This window comes from Sarcophilus harrisii, chromosome 2, assembly GCF_902635505.1.
Source record: "Sarcophilus harrisii chromosome 2, mSarHar1.11, whole genome shotgun sequence".
NCBI lineage: Eukaryota > Metazoa > Chordata > Mammalia > Dasyuromorphia > Dasyuridae > Sarcophilus > Sarcophilus harrisii.
In genome coordinates this window covers 179,210,078-179,230,569 of record NC_045427.1, presented here as the reverse complement: position 1 = coordinate 179,230,569, position 20,492 = coordinate 179,210,078, and the positions used below count along the sequence as shown (strand labels likewise).

General features: G+C 33.6%; 1 protein-coding gene across 4 annotated transcripts in view; it reads left to right on the top strand.

Moving 5' to 3' along the window:
* The window catches only part of FBXO25 (F-box protein 25), a 158,577-nt gene that overhangs the window by 40,325 nt on the left and 97,760 nt on the right, over positions 1–20,492 (top strand). Inside the window, exon 1 of one of the 4 annotated variants that reach the window (XM_031951161.1) lies at positions 8,578–8,596. The exons of 2 other annotated variants lie outside the window; for them this stretch is intronic. The gene's annotated coding sequence lies outside the window, so the exon portion shown is untranslated. Of the gene's footprint in view, positions 1–8,577; positions 8,597–11,368; positions 11,541–20,492 lie in introns of those variants that run through there. One more of the 4 variants, XM_031951160.1, reaches the window with a different exon arrangement.

Genomic DNA, 20,492 nt, shown 5'->3' with positions numbered 1-20,492 from the left:
AGCAATTGTGAAGATAATTGACATATCTTATCACTACTTTTAATCGTGCCTCCATACTTGTCTTTCCAAAAATCCTCTTCTATTTCTTCTTTCTCAATAGATGTGGTGTAACATTCTGGCAATAAGATCACATCTGTCAATAAATCTATCTACTATCTAAATCTTCTATCTAAATCTATGTACCCAAATATTTCCCACTATGCAACTATGCCACACACAGATACACATACCTTTTAACTATTCAGTTTGTTTTGATCACATCCTACAAAACAAGATTCCTTGCATGAGGATCTCTAGTTTATCTTCTTTATCACTCATACTTTGTACTTTTGTGTATAAACATCTAAAGCTATGAATATTTCCACATTTCTTGGATTTTACATACTGTGAACTTCTGTGTCTCTTAATGACTGTTCCTACTATTGTAGCTACTCTCAATGATACCTTTTTTTTTTTGATTGCTACTTCACACTGCTGATTCATGCTAGGTTCATAGTCCATTAAAATACCTGATTTTAGTTTTTAGAGCAATTATTGTCTAATGTGAATCTTGCATCTTATGATGATGAAGTTGAATATTTGTACTTCTGTAAGACTTACATTTATCCCTACTGTAATTCATTGTATTAAGTTTATTCCACTGTTCTAGCCTGGTAAGATCCCTTTAGATCCCAAATCTATATTCCATTCTCCGTTATACCCTCCAAGCTTTGTTATCATCTGAAATTTCAAGAACATGTCATCTCTACTGTTCTTCAAGTCATTGATAAAAAAGTATTAAACAACAGAGAACCAATTATTATTATTGATATTATTAATTACTTTCGTTTTGTTCCCAGAGATATCTCCAGCTTTTTTATTAAATGGTGATCACTCACCATTCTGAGCCACACTGAGTGGACTCTCTTTTTATCTCTTTACTTACTTTGAGTATGGACTCTGTCTTAAGTATATTTGCCCTATTATTTTCAGTACAACATCATTCTCTGAGAGAAAGATAGATAGTGACAGAGGCAGAGAGAGATAGGCAGAGGCAATGAGAGAAGGGGGGAGAAAAAGAGAGGGGAGAAACATTGACAGAGACCAGAGAGAAACAGAGACAGAGTAAGAATTGAATGTCTATATCTTTTTTGTTGTTAATTATCTTCATTCTATCCATTTAAAATACTTATTCTAGTACTACTGTGATTTTCATCCCTGCATCATCCCTACCTCCTAATATGCCTCTTTTAAATAATCATCTGACCTTAACTTCTCAACAGCCTTTGCTTATTCTGGACTTTCGCACACTGGACTCCATTTTTATAGGATTATACAATGCCCTTAAAATAATTATTTAGTGTATGGCCTTGTACAATCCGTCTTATTTGCATTTCCTTTTTGAATCTAAATTGGCCTATTGGTCATTTCAGACAAATCTCATATTTTTATTTCAATCGTTTTCCCTTGGGTTTTCAGAATTTCATTTTTTTAATTCTGAACTTAAGAAGTAAAATAAGAATTTCAATAACAGTAGAATTATGGGGGAGGGGATTTATGTGAAACTTGAAAATCTATTAGGTACAAATTGCTATTCCTTTTCATTTAGACTGCACTGAAACAACAAATAGTAAGACTTGGGGCAGTGCCTTTAGAAAGCAGATTAGGACTCAAGAATTTTCACCTCACAAACTTTCAGTTAACAAAAAATGTAGGGTTGAAATAACAGCCTGGGAAAAGGTTGAAGGACACCCCCCACCAATTTCAGATGCTAAACTTAGTGGTGCTGACCATATGTGATCCCAGGGAGCAGCTGTGGGAGCAAGCACATATCCGATGAATGCAGTATTGCAGGGAGCAAGAGCATTTTGGGGACCGCATGTCTGAGAGTTTTAACTGTAGCTTTAGGGGTGAATGGAGTACCTGAGGTTGTCCCCTCCTCCCCTCACCAGACAGAATTCAGGATATAACAGTAAGGAGGACCTGAGATCTTAAGTACTATTACCCACAACTCAAGATTAAAACCTGATAATAATAAGCTGCTAAAAATAAAACAAAATCAAAATCAAAATGAGTAAGCAAAGGAAAAAGAATCCAACCATAGATAGCTACTAGGTGTAAAAAAAGCTATGGGTCCATGTTCAGGGCAAAATTTTGCTTATGTTCAGAGCAAAATAGTATATTTAAAAAACAAAAACAAAAACACTTCTATTCCAAATAGCAATGTCAAATAATCACAAGCCCAGAGAAAGCTCTTAAAAGAACTAAAAAGGAATTCAAAAATTAAATAATAAAGATCAAGGAAAAATGAAAGTAATCTAGGAAAACTATGGAAAGAAAGTTAACCAATTAGAAAAAGAGGTCTAAAATCTTTAAGAAGAAAATAAATCCTTGCAAACTAGAATTGGGCAAGAGGGAAAAAATGATTTATATAAGACACTAAGAAATAATAAAAATAGAAAAATAAAAAATAATTGGAAACATCTCATTAGAAAAACAACTGATCTGGCAAACAGATGGGGAGAAACAATAAAAGATTTTTGGACTAGTTGTGACCAAAAAAATAAGGTTAACATATTACAGGAAATTATTAAGGGAAATTGCCCTGAAGTTTTAGAACAAGAGGATAAAGTAGAAATTTAAAATCTACCATTCACCCCCTAAAAGAAATCCCAAGAAAAGAAAAAAAACTTACACAAATATCATAGCCCAAGTTTGTAAACTCCCAGATTAAAGAGAAAATATTGCAAATAACAAGAAAAGAACAATTTAAATACTGAAGAGATGCAATCATGATTTCACAAGAGCTAGCAGCTTCTACAGTAAGACTGTGATCTTGGAACATTATATTTTGAAGAGAAAAGTGCTGAAGTTATAACAAACAATAACTTGCCCAGTAAAGTTGAGTATAATACTGAATGGGAAAAAATGTATATTTGAAGAATTAAAAGACTTTCAGATATTTGTGACCCAAAGACCAAAATAAAAAATATAAAAAGATTCAGGAGAAATATAAGAAAAAGGTTAAAGACTAATTATGAAGGGACACATTGAGGTCAAACTATTTATTTCTTATTTATAAAAATGTTATCATTATTTTTAAGATTGTCATCATTGCTAGGATAGTTTGAAAAAGGTTGGGGTTGTTTTATATGACGGAGTAATTCTAAACAAAATTTGATAGTAAAAGGTAGAAAAGCAATTTTCTCAGAAAAATGGGGCATAAAAAGAAGCATAGTTACAGAGAAAGCCAATGGGGATAAAGAACTGGTAATGTTGGATCCTTATTCTCATCTTATCTAGTTTAAAAAGGGAATAACATACACGTCTAAAAAAGCATAAAAATCTTCCTACACTTAGAAAGAAATAAGAGGACTGGCTAGGACAGGGTAAGAGACATACTTTAAGAATGGAGCATAGATTAAGATTTAAGTGGATGAGTGAAGAGGATAAGAGAGATTTTACAGGAGTATGTAGAATAAAGAATAGGAAAGTAAGGGAAGAGCATAAGATAATGAAGGTAACATAAAAAGAGAGGTTGAGAAGTAACTAAAAATAAGATGAAGGGAAATTCACAGATAGTAATTATAATTTTGAAAGTGAATGAGATGAGCTCACCCAGAAATGTATTGAAAAGGGCATTCAAAATTAGAAACCAACAATATGTTATTTACAAGAAATGCATTTAAAATGAGAGATACAAAATTAAAGTGGAGCACTGAAGTAGAATTTATGCTTGAGCTAATGCTAAAAAGGCAGAGGTAGCAATCATGACTTCAGACAAAGTTAAGGCTTAAATAGATTTAATTAAAAGAGATAAACAAGATACCTACATTTTGATAAAAAGTATCATAAATGAAAAAGCAGTATTAGTACTGAACCTATATGTACCACATACTATAGCATCTAATATTTTAAAGAAGAGCTAAATGAACTACAGGTAGAGATAGATACTAGTACTATAATAGTAGGGAATTTTAATCTTCCTCTCTCAGAACCAGATAAATCTAACGATGAAATAAATAAGAAATAAGTAAAAGAAGTGAATAGAATTTTAGCTAAGATGGATATGATAGATATCTGGAATGAACTGAATGGGAATAAAAAGGAATATACTTTTTTCCCAACAGTTCATGGTACCTTTACAAAGATTGCCTATAAAATAATAGTTAAAATATTACAACAATATATTACATTATGACAAAGTGGGATTTATAGAAAGAATGTAAGAATGGTTTAACATAAAGAAAACTATTAGTGTAATTGATTATATCAGTAATAGAAATTTTTAAAATCATGTTTATATCAATAGATGCAGAAAGAGCTTTTGATAAAGTACAACTGTCATTTCTATTAAAAAAACATTTGAAAATATAGATATAAATGATTGGATTGCTTGCAGTCTGGGGTGTATAGGGAGAAAGATTTGGAACAAAAAATTTGCCAAAAGTATATGTTGAAAACTATTTCTGTATGTATTTGGAAAAATAAAAAGCTATTATTCAAAAAAAAAGTATAGATATAAATGGATTTTTCCTTAAGTTGATAAAAAGCATTTATCTAAAAATACCATTATTTCCAACGGGGATAAGTTAGAAGCCTTCCTAGGAGGAACAGGTGTGAACATATTTATTTCACACCTTTTTCACCAATATTATACAATATTGTTTTGGAAATCCTAAAATTGGCAATAAGAAAAATAAATGGAAGGAATTAAAATAGGAAATGAGGTAGTAAAACTATCTCTTTTGTAGATATCATGTTGATATACTTGGAAAATCCCAAAGATTCAAGTAAAAAGTTAGTTAAAACAATAATTTTAGCATAGTAGCAAGATATAAAGTAAATCCAAAAAAATCATCAGAGTTTCATTCTTAAACATCTCCTATCTCTCCTGTGCTGACTTCCATGGGATTATACTATCTTTACAATTACCCTTTGAAATCTGCTTTCCCAAAATCTAATAAGCATATCAAACAATACCCAAATTTCCTCTCCTCTAGTGCTGGGAGGAAATGGTTACTTTCCACCCAAGTTTTCTATCATTTTTACTTTAGTATCCATTTTCTCTCTGTAAATGAGAATCAAATTTAGACTAGAATTTCCCTTTTTTGATTTCTGTAGCTTTTGAAGGATAAAGTAATAATATTATAATAATTATATATTATAAATATACTGTATAATATTATGATATGATTACATTTTATTATTATGTGTTATATATTATATAATGATATAACTAAAGCAGGTCATAAAATTATTTGAGAATCATTATATAATTAATATATAATGATATAACTAAAGCAGGTCATAAAATTATTTGAGAAAGTTTTTTTGAGAGAGTTCCAGTGTTCAAACAATAGAAATTCTTCTTCATTTCATGCTTTTGGGACAAGCTTGTAATAAATTTTTAAACTCATTTATTTCCTCTTTCTAGCATGGTCAAAGAACCATAGGATTAGAATTAAAAGGAACCTTAGAGAAGCCATCTAATCCAACTAATTTATTTCATACCTGAAGAACTGAAGTTCAGAGAATTAATCTGACTTGGCCTAATTTATACAACTAGCAAAGCTTGATTTTGCATTGAGAACTCCTGACTCCAAATCCGGTGTTCTTTTCACCGTATATCACTTCTGTTTCTCTTTCCGATGACTATCATTCATATATTCTCTGTCATATTTTCCATCTCTGATTCATGAATTTCCTTACAAAAACACATGTAGACTTCAGTTTCATCCTACTCAATCTTAATGATATATCGATGAAGTATTATGAGACTAAAGTCAGAGCTAGAAGCATATCAAAGGATGTCTAGTCCTAGTTCCCACATTCTATGGATAAGAAAATCAAGATTTTGATATGTGAGATAATATACACAATGTCCCACAAGTTGTAAATAGCAGGGAACTTAATTTAATTAATTCAATTATCTTGTTTGTATCTATTTTAGAACATCTTTTTCTTTTTTATTCCCCCTTTGATGTACCTTTTAAATATTTCATGGATGTTCTTTTATTCCATTTTTTTTTTTGCATCTCTTCTATCATTACCTACAAAATAACATTCTTGTTAAATAAAAACTCACTCGTAACAAATAACCACAAAACAATACAACATATTGGCTGTGTCTAATTCTGTACCTCTAGTCATCTTTTTGTCAAAAAGGAGTTGATAAATTTAATCATCATTTTTCTGAACTGAGAGGGATCTTAAAGGTCACTTAGTCTAATCATATCATTTTACAGATGAAGAAATTGAGACTGAGAAGGGCTAAGTAACTTTTGCAGGTCTACACAACTTGCAATAATATGAAAATCTGGTAGTCTTAACTCCAAGCTCAGCATGCTTGTCACATTGATGAGGTTAATGGCAGTCAGAGTGCTGTTAAAAGGGTTCTTCATGAAAGAATTCATGTTGTTGGATAGAAACCAGTTTGCTAAGAGACTGACTTTTATAGTGGCAAAGTCCTATTAGGAAAATGGAGTCTGAGACTGAGAAGAGAACACCTTCTCAACGGCAGGTCCCTTGGCAAGTTGGCCCTCTGCAAAGAAATAAGTCCAGAAACTGCCCTTTAAAAGGAATCTTGAGACTTCATGACTCAGGTTCCCAGGCTTAGATCCTTATCAGTATCCAGAGCAGATCTCCTGTTGGAATTAACAACACTTCAAAGGGGTGCTTTTTGACTAGGATTTCTAATTGAATCAAAGGGTATGGCATCCTGGAAAGATAACTTATCTGGGGGGATATGCCTTTCCCAGGAGGGGCTGAGACTCCAAAAGGGAGCACAGATCAAAAGGGAATACAGTTTCAGAGTGATAATCTTAAAGGGAATACAGCTTCAGTAAAGGGAACAGTTTCCCTCCCCCTTCAACATAATTGGTCATTGATTATTTTCAGAATGCTATAGTTTGTCAGAATTGTCTTACTTTATGTTATTAATGGAATTTCAGAGTTGTTTTAGTTTACTTTTCTTATATTGACTTGCACCTTTTTTTATATACTACTAGTTCATCTTTTTTTAAAAATTGACTTCATATATCCTTTGACCACTACCTGTTAGGTATTTTATTTTATATATTTGAGTCAATTCTCTATATATCTAGACTATCAGAGAAATTTGCTACAAAGACTTCTCGTTAACTCTCTTCTAATTCTAACTAAATTTATTTGATTATATAAAATTTTACATAATAAAAATGGCTTATATTTTTTCTTTATGGTTACTTACCCTTCTTATTTAGTTAACTTCCTCCCACCCCAGCCTTTGTTGTGAAAAGTATCATTTTACCTCTCTTCCAATGTTTTCAAAGATAATTTGACTTTTTGGGTCATCTATTCATAGTATAGAAATGAGATGTTTATCTATTACTAATTTTTATCAGACTGCTTTCCAGGGTTTTTTTTAGGGTAGTTTTTGTTAACTAGTGAGTCTCTAAGAGATACTCTATGCTGCTATGTTCAATTGTTTTTAGTTCTCTTCCGCTTCCAATCTGTTTATTCATCAACTTTTCTATTTTTAAAATCAGTAATTTCATAGTATTTATATTTTAGTATTTATCTTAAAATAATTAGTAAAGTTTTAAATATATCTGCTGTATAACTAAGTATAGTATGTAGCATAACAATGTTAGATCTCCTTCATTCTGACCTTCCACACCCCACTATTATCCTTTGTGTGAAACTAAATCTATAATTATTTTAAGTAGTGGTATCATTTTTTATTATATCGGTACTGTCCAACCATCAATGCTTACAATTTCTCTGATTATATGTCTTCTTTTATTTCTGGAAAGAATATTTTATAGTTGTGATCATATAAGTCCTAAATTTGCCTTGATCACTTAGGTCTCAGATATTTTATGGCATTTTACCATTCTTTTAAATTTTTTAAACATTTTTCTATTGAACTTTTCCCTAATATTCAGAAAAACTGACAATTTTTCTTTATTTTGATACTTAAATTATTTCAAATTAATTTTACTTTAATTTCTATGATTCTCTAAGTATACCAGCATATCATCTGAATATAATAATAATTTCAGTTTTTTTACTTGTCTATGCTTATTTTATCAATTTATATATATGCATGTTATATATATAATATATGTGTATATATTATATACATATATTTCACACCTCAAGAACATGATATAAGAAAGAATTAGTTGAAGGAACTATTCAGTATTAATTGAAGGATATCCAGAAGACATGGTATGGAATGGTGAGATCAAACTCAAATAAAAACAGATCCCTGCAGACCACATATTGACTTAGAAAAGCACAAATTAACATTGTATTGTATTAAATTTTCATTTATTTTAAAAATATTTCCTATCTTATTCTGGAATTTTGCTGGCAGAGTCTGACACCTCTAGACTCTTGGCAATATGACAAATAACTTTCTCTAAGATTCAAAGATCTACATATCAAAAGGGATTATACTTGTTTTCTTTTTCATTAGGAATAAGCTACACAGAGGCAGATTTTGTCTGGAATTAAGGTCATAAGATTATGGATTTAGAATGGAAAGGAACTTAGAGGCTATATCTCTTGTTTTACAGATAAAAAAATGAGATCTGGAAAGATCAAGGAACTCACCCATCTCACCCTGGTAGTAAGTAGCCCAGCTGATATTTAAACCAGACCTCTAACTCCAAATCCTGTACTCTTTCCAAAGTACCATACTTTCTCTAGATAATTACATCTATCCAAAAGTGACATGTATTTATTTCCTTCCCAACCCTTCTTCATTTATTTATTTTAATCTGCACCTGAGATTTCATTGGTATAGGAAACACCTGGTGAGAAAACTATTCACTGTAATTGTTTTAAATTTATTCAATCTTAGGCTTGCCTGAGGTATTAAAGTGTTAAATGACTTGAGTCATACAACCAGTTCATATGTTTAGCAAGAATTAAACCTAGTTCTTCTTGACCCTGAGGTCAGATATCTATGATGTCTTTTACTGGGAATCCTTTAGGAGAATTGTCTCTTAGACTCAAGTTGGACATGGCACCTGAAGTGCCATGAAATTCTGAGATTCTGTGACTACAGACTACTTTCTTGGACTTATTGTTCAGAAACAATGCATTGGTGTTTTAGATTTTGATAGAACTTGGGGGCAAATACACACCTGTATCTTCCTCAAAGTTATGGGAATATGGAAGAAGTGGGAAATCAGAGCTTCAACTACAGTTAGAGAAAATATGAGAGACTCCATACACCATGGCAGAAAATACAGAAGAATAGAACTATATACCTGGAAAGTATACTATGATTGTATACTATGCACTGCAATAGAGATAGGAAATTTAATACAAATCAGTTACCACAAGGAGATGTAGAAGGAAGCATACATATTGATGAAATCACAGATCCTTTAAAATATTGAGGTCATTCAAGTGGACACTAATTTGACAATGCAGTATATAATTGGATTTTGTTATTTGTCCTTCACTCTTGAAAAGGACTATGACATGGGGAAGATGTCACGTCTCACAAGTCAATTAGATTTAAGTGAGGGAGGGCTGTGTGAAGGCACCAACATCACACTTTCCTCCCATGTAGCTACATAAAGGTGAATTTACTGGAGCCCTACTCTTTAATGTCTTTTTGCCTATGTGAGTGAATGAAAGCAGGACTTTCAGAAATAACATCATCACATGATAGACTAGTATTCAGTGGGAATACTTTTTTCTTAATTTAGTTTTTTTCCCAATTACATGTAAAAAAACATTTTAACATTTGTTTTTAAATTTATTTCTCATTGAGAAATCAAGCAATTTGATAAAGGTTACACATGTTCAGTAATTGCAAAACATTCTTCCATATTAATCATGTTGTGAAAAAAAAAAAGAATGCTTCAATCTACATTTAGACTCCATCAGTTTTTTTTCTGGAGATGGAGATGGAGTCGTTACAAATATTCTTGTATGTATAGGTCCTTTTTTTATTTTTTTTTTATTTTTTAAAATCTCTTTGGGATATAGACCTAATGGTAGTATCACTCGGTCAAAGGATATGCATGGTTTTATAGCCCTTTGGACAGAGTTCCAAATTTCTCTACAGAATAGTTGAATCAGTATACAGCTTCACCAGTGGTGCATTAGTGTCTCATATTGATTCCAATATTTGTCATTTTCCTTTTTCTAGTGGGAGATTATTACCCAGGAACATACATAATAACAAATGGTCTATTGAAAAAGTAGTGACAGAGACCTACAGTGTCTTTTATTGACTTTTTGGCTTATAAAATGAAGGAATTGTGGTATATTATTGGGGAAAAATTATGGTACAATGGAAAGAGCAATGGATTTGAAATCAAAAGACTTATGTTCAAATGATACAACCAAAGTTAGTAAAATCTCTGGAGATAAGATTGTTCCCCAAAAATGTGTGTCCATAATTTCATAACTTGCGGTCAGGAAAGTCTCTGAAGCTAGGGATATCTCTTGATAGAAAACACCAAATGGCTCAGGTATAGTTTTTACAGCTGGTATAGTTTTAATTGGCTTCAGAGCTGCTGATTTTCTGCAAGTCCAGCTGGATTCACTCTCAGTCACCACAAAAGATTGTTGGTATGTCAAGTGAGTCCTCATACAATTCTTCGCTTACTTGGAGAATGGGAGTGGGGGTGGGGGGAGCCTATTGTTACCTTCCCTTCTCCTGATATTATCATCACCCTTTCAGTTATTTCCTATTTATCCTCCATATAACTTGTTTGTACATATTTGTTTGCTTGGCTCCCAATTGATTATGAGCTCCTTGAGGGCAGAGGCTGCCTTTTGCCTCTTTGTATCCCTTGTAAATAATCCAATGCCTAATAGTGACTGAATGAGGACCAGATTTAGGGTCAGAAGACTTGGGTTCAAATCCAGATATGACATTCCCTACTTTGTGAGTCTCAAGAAGGGTTTTCCCATTTGCTCTGTAAAAATGAAGTTAACTTACTGGGGTTCTTCACCTGGAGGCTGACATTTCTTAAAAAATGTTTTGGTGATTATTTCAAAATAATTTAATTGTTTTGTTGACGCATATTTTATGTCATGTAATTAAAAGCATTAGCATTACTAGGTTACCAGAGAGATCCAAGACACCAAAATACTTCACAACCTCAGGCTTAGAGAATCTCTAAAGTCTAGTCTAACCCTGACAGCCTAAAACTAACCTAACGCACCTTGAATTGGATGGCTCCGCCCACCCCGGTAACCACGCCCACCCTTGCAACCCCGCCCACTCGGAGCAGAGCTATTCACCTCCGCTCCTGGTTCACAGAATTTTAAATGTGGGTGGGGCGAGAGTGGGGTGGAGCAGAGGCAGGGAGTCCCCCAACGCGCATGCGCAAATTGTGGAGTCGTAGGGCTTCACTGAATCTACTGCCCAGGGTAGCAACATAGACACGCGGAGGCCCCATCAGCCAATCAACTCGCGGGGAGGAGGTGGGGCCTCCCCCCTTCGGCGTTCGGAGAAGAACGCTTGGTGACTTCCGGCAATAACCCAGCGCTGCTCTCCTGGGTTGCCGAGCGAGGCGCTTCCGCGGGATCTGGGCTGGAGCCAGGTAAGGGGAGGATACCGGGAGACAGGAGCCCTTCTATGCTCGGGCCGCCCCCGACTGCTTCGAGGCCCCCTCTCCCTCCTCCGAAGCCCCTTCCATCCTCCGCCCTCATCTCCTTCCCCCGACTCCCCATCTCCTTTTGTGCTCCCCGCTCCCTCTCCAGTGATCTCCATCCTCTCTCTTCCACTCGCCCTTTCGTTGGATTCGTTTGCTGCCTTCCCTCCCTTCCTCCTTGCGTCCCGTCCTCCGAGATCCCCTTCGCATCTGCCGTCTAGGTCCATCTTCCGGCTCTCATCGGTGCCTGTCTCCCCGCTGCTTCTGCCGGGCTCCCTTGCTTGCATCCATTTCCTATCCTCTTTCCTTTGTTTCCCTCTCTCCTTCTCCTTTCTTCTCCTCTGGGCTCCTTAAATACCTTTTCTCCCCGTCGTTTGTGCTCCCTGGCCGCCGCCTCCTCCTCTTTTTTCCCACTACCCCCTCTCCTGGCCCTCTCTCCTTGTTTTTACTCTTCCTCTCCAACCCCTTGTCTTCCTTCATCTGGCCTGCCTTACCTGACACACCTGCTGTTGTCTTTGTTGCCTCTTCTCCCTAGCCTCCTTTATCGGGAGCCTTCAAGTCTCGGCTAAAAATCGCACCTTTTGCAGTAAGCCTTTGCCATACTGGTAATGCTATTAATCTGCCTTCAAAGATTATTTATTTGTTTAAATGTAGCTATGTTGTCTCCTCCATTGGATTGTAAGCTGCTTGAAGGCAGGGACTAGCTTTTACGGTGCATTGTATTCCCTCAAATCACTCATTTTTAAATGGAGTCTCATAACTTGAATTATCTTTCTCTTTTACCCCTGCTGATTGTCTTCTTCCTACTGATAAATTGCAGTTCTAATCACTTTTCTCCATCCTGTTAAAAACCAAATCACAGAATCACATCTAGATGTTGGATCTAGATAAGACCCTAGAAAAGTATTTCATCTGGGATGACATAGGTTCAGTCTTCTTTACACTATACCATGCCCCTCCCATTTGTAAAGAGCATGACTTGATCCAACCACCATCAAGCTTTTTTCTTGGCCAGGACACCATCTCTTTCCTCTCTTTTTGGACAATTCTACAAATTGTAGAATTGTAGAAGTAAAAAGAATACCCATCTCCTGAAATAATATTTATATTTATTTTTCTTTGGATTCTCTCCATATTCAAGCAATATCCCTTTGCTTTCCTTAACTTTATTCTTAACATCTGCTCTAGATTCAATACCAAAACAATCTATTCATTCTCTTTTTTCTTTCCTTAATGAAACTTAGCCTTATTATAAATAATCTGAAATGGAATAACCCCAAATTATTTTTATTAGTTTATAGAAGAAAGAATTTGAGTGGGTATCTGTAATGTCCTATGTGATATGGATTCAGCCTTTTAAGAATGAGGTTAGCTATGACCTCAGACAAATTATTTAATCTCCCTGGGACTCGGTTTCCTCATCTGAAAAAGGAGAGAGTTGAACTACATAACTTGTGTGGTTCTTTCCAGTTCTAGACCTATGATCCTGTGTTCCAACAGATCTCATTAGAAGATTGTGAAGAAATATACCCTTGAAATGTATAGTAATAAACAATCAAAAAAATATCCTTCTTGGAGATCCATTAACTACCTGTAAAAACAACTTTGCCATTATAATCAGTTGTTAATGTTGTTTGTTATGCTGTTAAGCTTAAACTATTTATAGATCATACCTTATATTTAAAGTTTTATTATCTAGAAGACCAATTTAATAACTAGTTAATGATTTCCAAAGAGTGTTTGCTTGATGATCTTCCACTTAAATGAGAAAGAGATGGCAAGACATTTTGAAGGGTTCAGAAACTTTTTGATACTTTTTTCATGTTTTCCATATCTTATTGCAAAAAAAGCCTTTCATTGTCAATTTGTTGTAGCTGAGTCAGTAGACTGGGGTTTAAGTGCTGCCTCCAATACTTAAAAATTGTGTAAGTTTGAGGAAGTCACTTTCAGACTTACTTTTTCTCAACTGTAAAATGAAAATAACAAACATTTTCACTATTCAGTTTCGCAGATTGTTTTGAGAAAAGTGCTTTGTACACCTTCAAGTATAAATTAAATGCCAGTTATTTATATTGTTAGATCTTAACTTTAGATCTTTAGTGTTACATAGTGCCATTATGGGTACTATGATTCTTTTTTTATTTGAGGAAAGCAGGTGAAAAGTCAAATTTTGTCATGTGATTGATCACAAAATTCTCATAGTGCCTCTCAGTTCTAAAAAGGTTTTTAATCATTGTGATAGTGCTTTGCACATAGTAGGCACTTTACAAATATTTATTAATCAGATTGTGAATATTGCAGTTTTGTTCCTAATACTTAGACAACTGAGAGCAATGTGAGACCCATACCTTTTTCTCTTGAAGGAGCTATAGAACCTTAACTTAAACTTAACCTTAAGTTAAGGAATTAAGGTAAAAATGAGGTTTTTGTTTGAAATAGAAAGAGGCGGTTATTAGGAAGTATTATCATTCAATGTCTCTCCTTCTTTTTGTGACTAAATTCCTCGAGAAGTTTGGTTTCAAATGGTCTTTGCTTTCTTTCTTCCCAGTCTTATCTTTACTGTCTACATTCTGGCTGCTGACTCCCATTATTCAACCAAAACTGCTCTCTCCAAATGGCCAGATCTGAGGCCTTTTCTCAGTCCTCTTTCTTCTTGACTTCTCTGTAGCCTTTTGACACTGTTAATCACCCTTTTCTCATTGATATTCTCTTTAAGTTCTCAGGGCACCATTTTCTCCAGGTTCTCTTCCCACCTATATTTTATTTTTTGTTGTTGTTGCTGCTGGATCTTCATTCAGGTCAAACCCACTAACTTCAAATGCTCCACAGATCTTTGCCCTAAGCTTTGTTGTTTTCTATATATATGCACTATTTTACTCAGTGATTGTATATCAATTCTCATGAATTCTATTATCGTATCTATGGTGATGTTTCTCAAAATCTACTTATCCTGCCTTAATCTCTCTATTGACCTTCTGACCTCCATCTCCAACTGCCTGTCAAACATCTTGAACTTTAAAACTATCTTAAATTTAATCTGTTAAATTCAAATCTGTTAAATTTAATCTGTTAAATCTGTTAAATTTAATCTGTTAATTCAAATCTGTTAAAAACATCTTAAATTTAATCTGTTCAAAACTGAACTCATTATCTTCTCCCCCCCCCCCAAAAAAAAAAAAAACCTTCCCTTCTTCCTAATTTCCCTTTTGTTGAGGAACTACCATCCTCCTAATCACCCAGGATCATAACCTGGGTATCATCCTCTATTTCTCAATCTCTCACCTAATCTAATTACCAAGATCTGTCAATGTCTTAGTTGCAACATCTCTCCAATGTGACCCATTCTCTCCTCTGTCTGCCACCATTCATCACCTCACTCCTGCCGCAAGTTTTTCTCCACTCCAGTCCAATCTCTACTTAGCTATTAAAGTAATCTTCTAAAACAAAACTTCACCATACTACCTTACCTAAGTAGACTTTAATGGCTCCCTCTCACCTCTGTGTTAAGATGTAAAGTCCTCTATATTTATAAATTGTCCCCTGCAACTTCCTTTCTAGTTTTCTTATACCTCACACTCTCCCATATCGTTTTTGAGCTAGTGACACTAACCTCTTATCTCCCAATTTTTGCTATTTCTATTGTCTGCCTCCCATCCTTGAAATATACCCCTTTATCTCTGTCTCCTGGCTTCCATAGCTTCAATCCCAAACCAAAATCTTACCTTTTATAGAATTTCTATAGAAATTTTTTTCTATAGAAAAAAAGAAATTTTCTTTTAATTCTGGTCCCATTCTTCTGTTGATTATTTCAAATTTGTTTTGTATGTTGCTTCTTTGTATGTAGTTCTTTGCAGGGTTTTTTTCCTCCTATTAGATTATGAGGTCATTTCGAGCAGGAATTATATTTTTTAATCTTTCTTTTTAACTCCAGGGCTTAGCATAGTACCTGGCACATAATAGGCACTTAATAAATATTTATTGACCAACTGACTGACTGAAATGGGCTTCATGGCAACTGAAGGTTAACAAATATTGGAATCTATTAAGATTCTATTTCTATTAAGAAACAAAGGAACCAGGAGCCTTTGTCATTCCCAGAAATCACAGAATGTCAGAGTTGGAAAAGGGCATAGGAGATTATTAGTGCAAAGGCATAGAGATGTATTATCTACTGCATGAAAGGTTTTGTAATGTACAATGTGGACACAGTGAAGTGTTGATGCATAAATGTCCTTGGCATCTGAAGAGACTTGGCAAAAAAAATTTTTTTATTTAGGTAAATATGATATCTATTTAAAAAAATTAAATATACATGCAAAAATCAGTAACAAAACAGGGTAGCATGAGCTATTATTTTTATTGGGTAAAACTTCCAAGAAATTGTAAATTCTGCTGGTATTTGAAAGATAGGATTTTTGAGAGCAGGAGGAGCTAAGAAAGTTTTATGGTAGAAGTATGACATGAACAATTCCTTGATGGAAGAGTAAGCTTTAAGATTTGGAAAGATCCCTAGTGGCTATCTAGTATGATCCATTTCCACAAAAGAAATCTCCATGTGAATGAAAAATGGTTGTCAGGTTCTGCTTGAATATCCCCATTAAGTTTCCTTTTCAGCTCAAACTCAAACTTTTGACAAGAAGCCTTTTCTGATCTTTTCTGGCATTCCATTTCACTCCAAATTATTTTGTATTTATTTTTAAATACTTAGGTATATACCTATTGTGTTCTCCATTAAAATTTAATCTTTGGGAAAATAATATTTTATTTTTTGTCTTTGCATCCCAGCACCTAACATAGTGCACATAGTAAATGCTTCACAAGCACATGTTGATTGATTAATTCTCTCTCAAGTTTTTTAGTATTACTATTTGACTTTGGCATTTGCACTGATAGAGGAAATTTCTCTCCATAAGTTTTCTTCACTAAAGAAAAAACAGTTCTGATCAAAATCAACAACAGAACTATTTTGATTATATTAGTCCTAGAATCTTAATTCTAAAGTTTTAATTATATCAAAGATTTCTAAAACATTATCCAAGATCATATAAGCAGTTAATTATATAATTAATTATAGTTATATATATATATATATTAATTATATTTATATATATTTATATATTTTTTCTTTATATATTTTATATATTTATATATTTTCTTCTTTATATATAAATATATATAGTTAATTATATAATTTGACTTCAAGTCTAGGGCTTTTTCTGTAGTGTATTCCAGAGATAGTGATTTAGAAAAATGTAGCCCTAGTGGTTATATTTCATAATGTCAGATTTTCTGATGTTCAAAGGAACACATTGTCTTTTCCCTAAACATATCCCTTTTTCTTTATATCCTTTTTTTTGTCATGTACATAAAACTTGCCATCCAAGAGCCATCTTTGATTCTTCTCTCTTCAGTTTCCTTCATATCTGATCATTTGCCAACTCTGGTTGATTCTACTTTCCCAACATCTTGCATGTATGTTCCTTCTTTCCATTTTCCTTTTTTTTTTTTTAATTTTAAACTTAAATATTTAATATTATTTTAAATATTAAATTTAATAAATATTTAAACTTAATAAGAAAAGACAAAGAAGTCATGTGTATAGCCAAACATAAGAGAGGATTCAAAATGCAAAGTAATAAATTTCCATTTCAAGAAAATCTGTATAATAAATACTACACATTGTACTGAGATCTTTACTTTCTTGTAGGTTTTCTTTTGTTCTCTGTTGTATACTTTTTTATTTTTCTCTCTCTTCCTCTCTGCCACTCCAGAAGGCTGCAATTAAGTGTAGATATACACATATATACATACATGTATATAGACACCAATAATTTGACATATATACATTCATATGCATCAGGCCGTATTATGCTTATTTCTACTTTTATTTCTCTAAAGATGGTTAGCATCTTTTTTCATAAATCCAAGTCTTTCCATATTTTTCTAATTCACCAGCTTATCATTTATAGCAGTATTACAACCTTAGACTGTGTATTTTTTTTACATAGTCTAAAACAATATTGATTAATATGGCTGACATATAATGTAGTTTTCCTCTTTTTCTCTTTAACTAAAATTTTGTCTGAGATCATGAATACTACTCCTGCCTTTTTTACTTAATTATATCCCTGATCTTTATTTTATGGTGTGTATCTCTCATTTTTATAACATTTCCTAAAAGCAACATAATGTTGGGTTCAAAATTTTAATCTACTGTTTTCATTTTAAAGATGAATTCATCCAGTTGACATTCTAAGCTATAATTATTTATTGTTCATTTTCCTTCTTCCTATTTTTTTTCAATATTTTTCTCACCCTATTTCTATTCCTCCTCATTTCTCTGGTTTGCTTCTACGCCTCACTCTATTCTACCCCCATCTTACTCCTCTACTTTATTTCTACCAGATACTTTGACCTCCTTAACTTATCATCCCTCCCAAGAATTTCTCCCTTTTCTTCTCTTGCCATCCTAACATTTCACTCTCTTATTTCTTTCTGAATTTATAAGACTTTTATACCCTTCTAGATATATTCTTCTCTTTTTGACCCTTTCCTGATGGGTAAGGTTTCAGCATTGCCCATTCTTGTACCTACTTGCTTTTCTATCTCCTTTTCCTTTTTTGCTTCAATTGTATGAGATACTTGCTCCTGTGTATCTCTTTCTACATATGTTATAAATAGATGGATGAATAGATAGATAATCACCCCATCATACCCAGATCAGTCCAAGCCTTTCTTTCCAACTTCTCAAATAAAAATGGCAGTCATAAAAGAACTGATAATATTTTCACATATAATAAGTAAATAATTTGACTTTATTAAATTCCTTATAACTTGTCGTTAATGTTTATATTTCTCGTGGATGTCATATATAGAATTTTCCTTTAAGTTCTGCTGTTTTGACATAAATATCTGAAAGTCTTTCAGTTCATTAAATATCCTTTTTTTTCCATTCAGAATTATACCTAATTTTGCCGGGTAAATTATCCTTGGTAATAATGCTGGGGTCTTTTGCTCAATGAATTGTAGGATTCCAAGACTTATGGTCTTTCAACATATTAACTTCTAGGTCTTGTGTATTTCTTATTGTTGCTATACAATATTTAAATTAATTTTTTCTTGTTGCTTCCATTATTTTCTTCTTAACCTGGAAGCTTAAGTTCTAGCTTAACCTAGCTCTGAAACTTTGCTATGATATTCCTGCGGATTTTCTTCCTGGGATCTATTTTACGTGATGATTGATGGATTTTTTTTTTCTATTTCTGTTTTTCTTTCCTGATCTAGAACTTAAAAGCAATTTTCTTTCATAACTTCTTATAATATTGTTATCAAGATTATTTTTAATCATAATTTTTAAGCAGCCTATTTTTATATTATTTCTCTTCAACTTGTTCTCCAGATTAGTTGTTGGGTTTTTTTTTTTTTTTTTTGGATGAGATATTATATTTTCTTCTATTTTTCTCATTTTAAAATTTTATTTTTAATACTTTTTCTAGGTCTTAGAAGGTCATTAGCCATAAGTTCTTTCTCCTTTGCTTGCTCATTTTTATTTATTTTTGTTTAGTTTTATTTTTTAACAGCTATTGGTGTAATCAAGTTATTGTTCTGAGATATGGGGAAATTCTGCCCCAAACCTTTTACTGTTATTTTCTGTGTCTGTCCCGGGACTCAACCTTGGACTCTCCACTCTGCTTCTATGGCATGACTGAAGCTCCTGTCCTGCACATGATCTAACTCCCTTCAATCCCTCAGATCGCTGCAAACTATAGCTGTCCTCTCTACCTGGAACTGAAACCAGGCACTCTGGTCATGTGCAAGAACCCACAGCCAACTGAGTCCATGCCTCTGTTACTGCGGTCACCAGGGGTGTGCTAGCTCCTTCTCCCAGTAGCAGCAGCTCAGTCTGTGATGAGTTTGGTCAGCACAGCTGTACTTGGCATTCTTCAACAGTGGAAGGTCCTTTAATCTCCTACTTGTTGTCAAACCCACACTGTCTTGGAGATGAAAGTTTCTAAGGCTGAAGCTGCCTCCCAACCCCAGCTGCTATTGGTGTTGATTCTGCAGAGTTAGTCTAGAGATGTTTGCACTTCACTCTGGCTGAAAATATGTCCCTAGAGGCTTTTTTCCTGGGGCTCTTCTTAGGTTATCTTAGGAGAACAACTGCTTTACTTTGACTTTTGTTTATTTACACTGCATTCTCTTTGAGGCAATATTCAATCTTTTTCTATTCTTTTTCTGTGGAGGAAATTTGGAGAGTCAAAAGTTTTTTTTATCTCATGCCATTTTCTCAGAATCTACCCTGCTTACCTTTTTCAAAGCCTCTTCTCTAGTTCAAAGCCTCATCACATCATCCTTAGATTTCTATTATAGCCTCTTAATTGGTCATTGCATCACATACAGTTGGAAAGGACTTTAGCAGCATGTAGGCCAACCATTACCAGAAAAGAACCCCCATTAAATGACAAGTAACCATCCAGCTTATTTATGCTTGAAGACCTCCATGAGGAAAAACCTACAATCCCCTGGAAAATTTTTTTTTCTGACATCAAGCTTAAATCTATCTTGTAGCTTCTACCTATTGTTTCTGTTCTGCCAACTGATATCAAACAGCAAAAAATAATAATAATAATACCTTTTCTGCATGTTATACCTGCAGATATATGGGATGACAGCTATCATGTGCCCCCTAAATCTTTCCCAGGTTAGTTTCCCTGTATCTGCCTCTTCTTTTTCTAATCCATCTTCCAAAAATCTTTAAGATTGATACTATTGCCTTTAATATAAAACATAAACACTGCTATTTATTATTTAGAGCCCTTTATAATGGATCTCTTATTTATTTTTCTAGATTGATTACACATTACTTCCTTAACAAATTGTTCTAGCCAAACTAGCCTATTA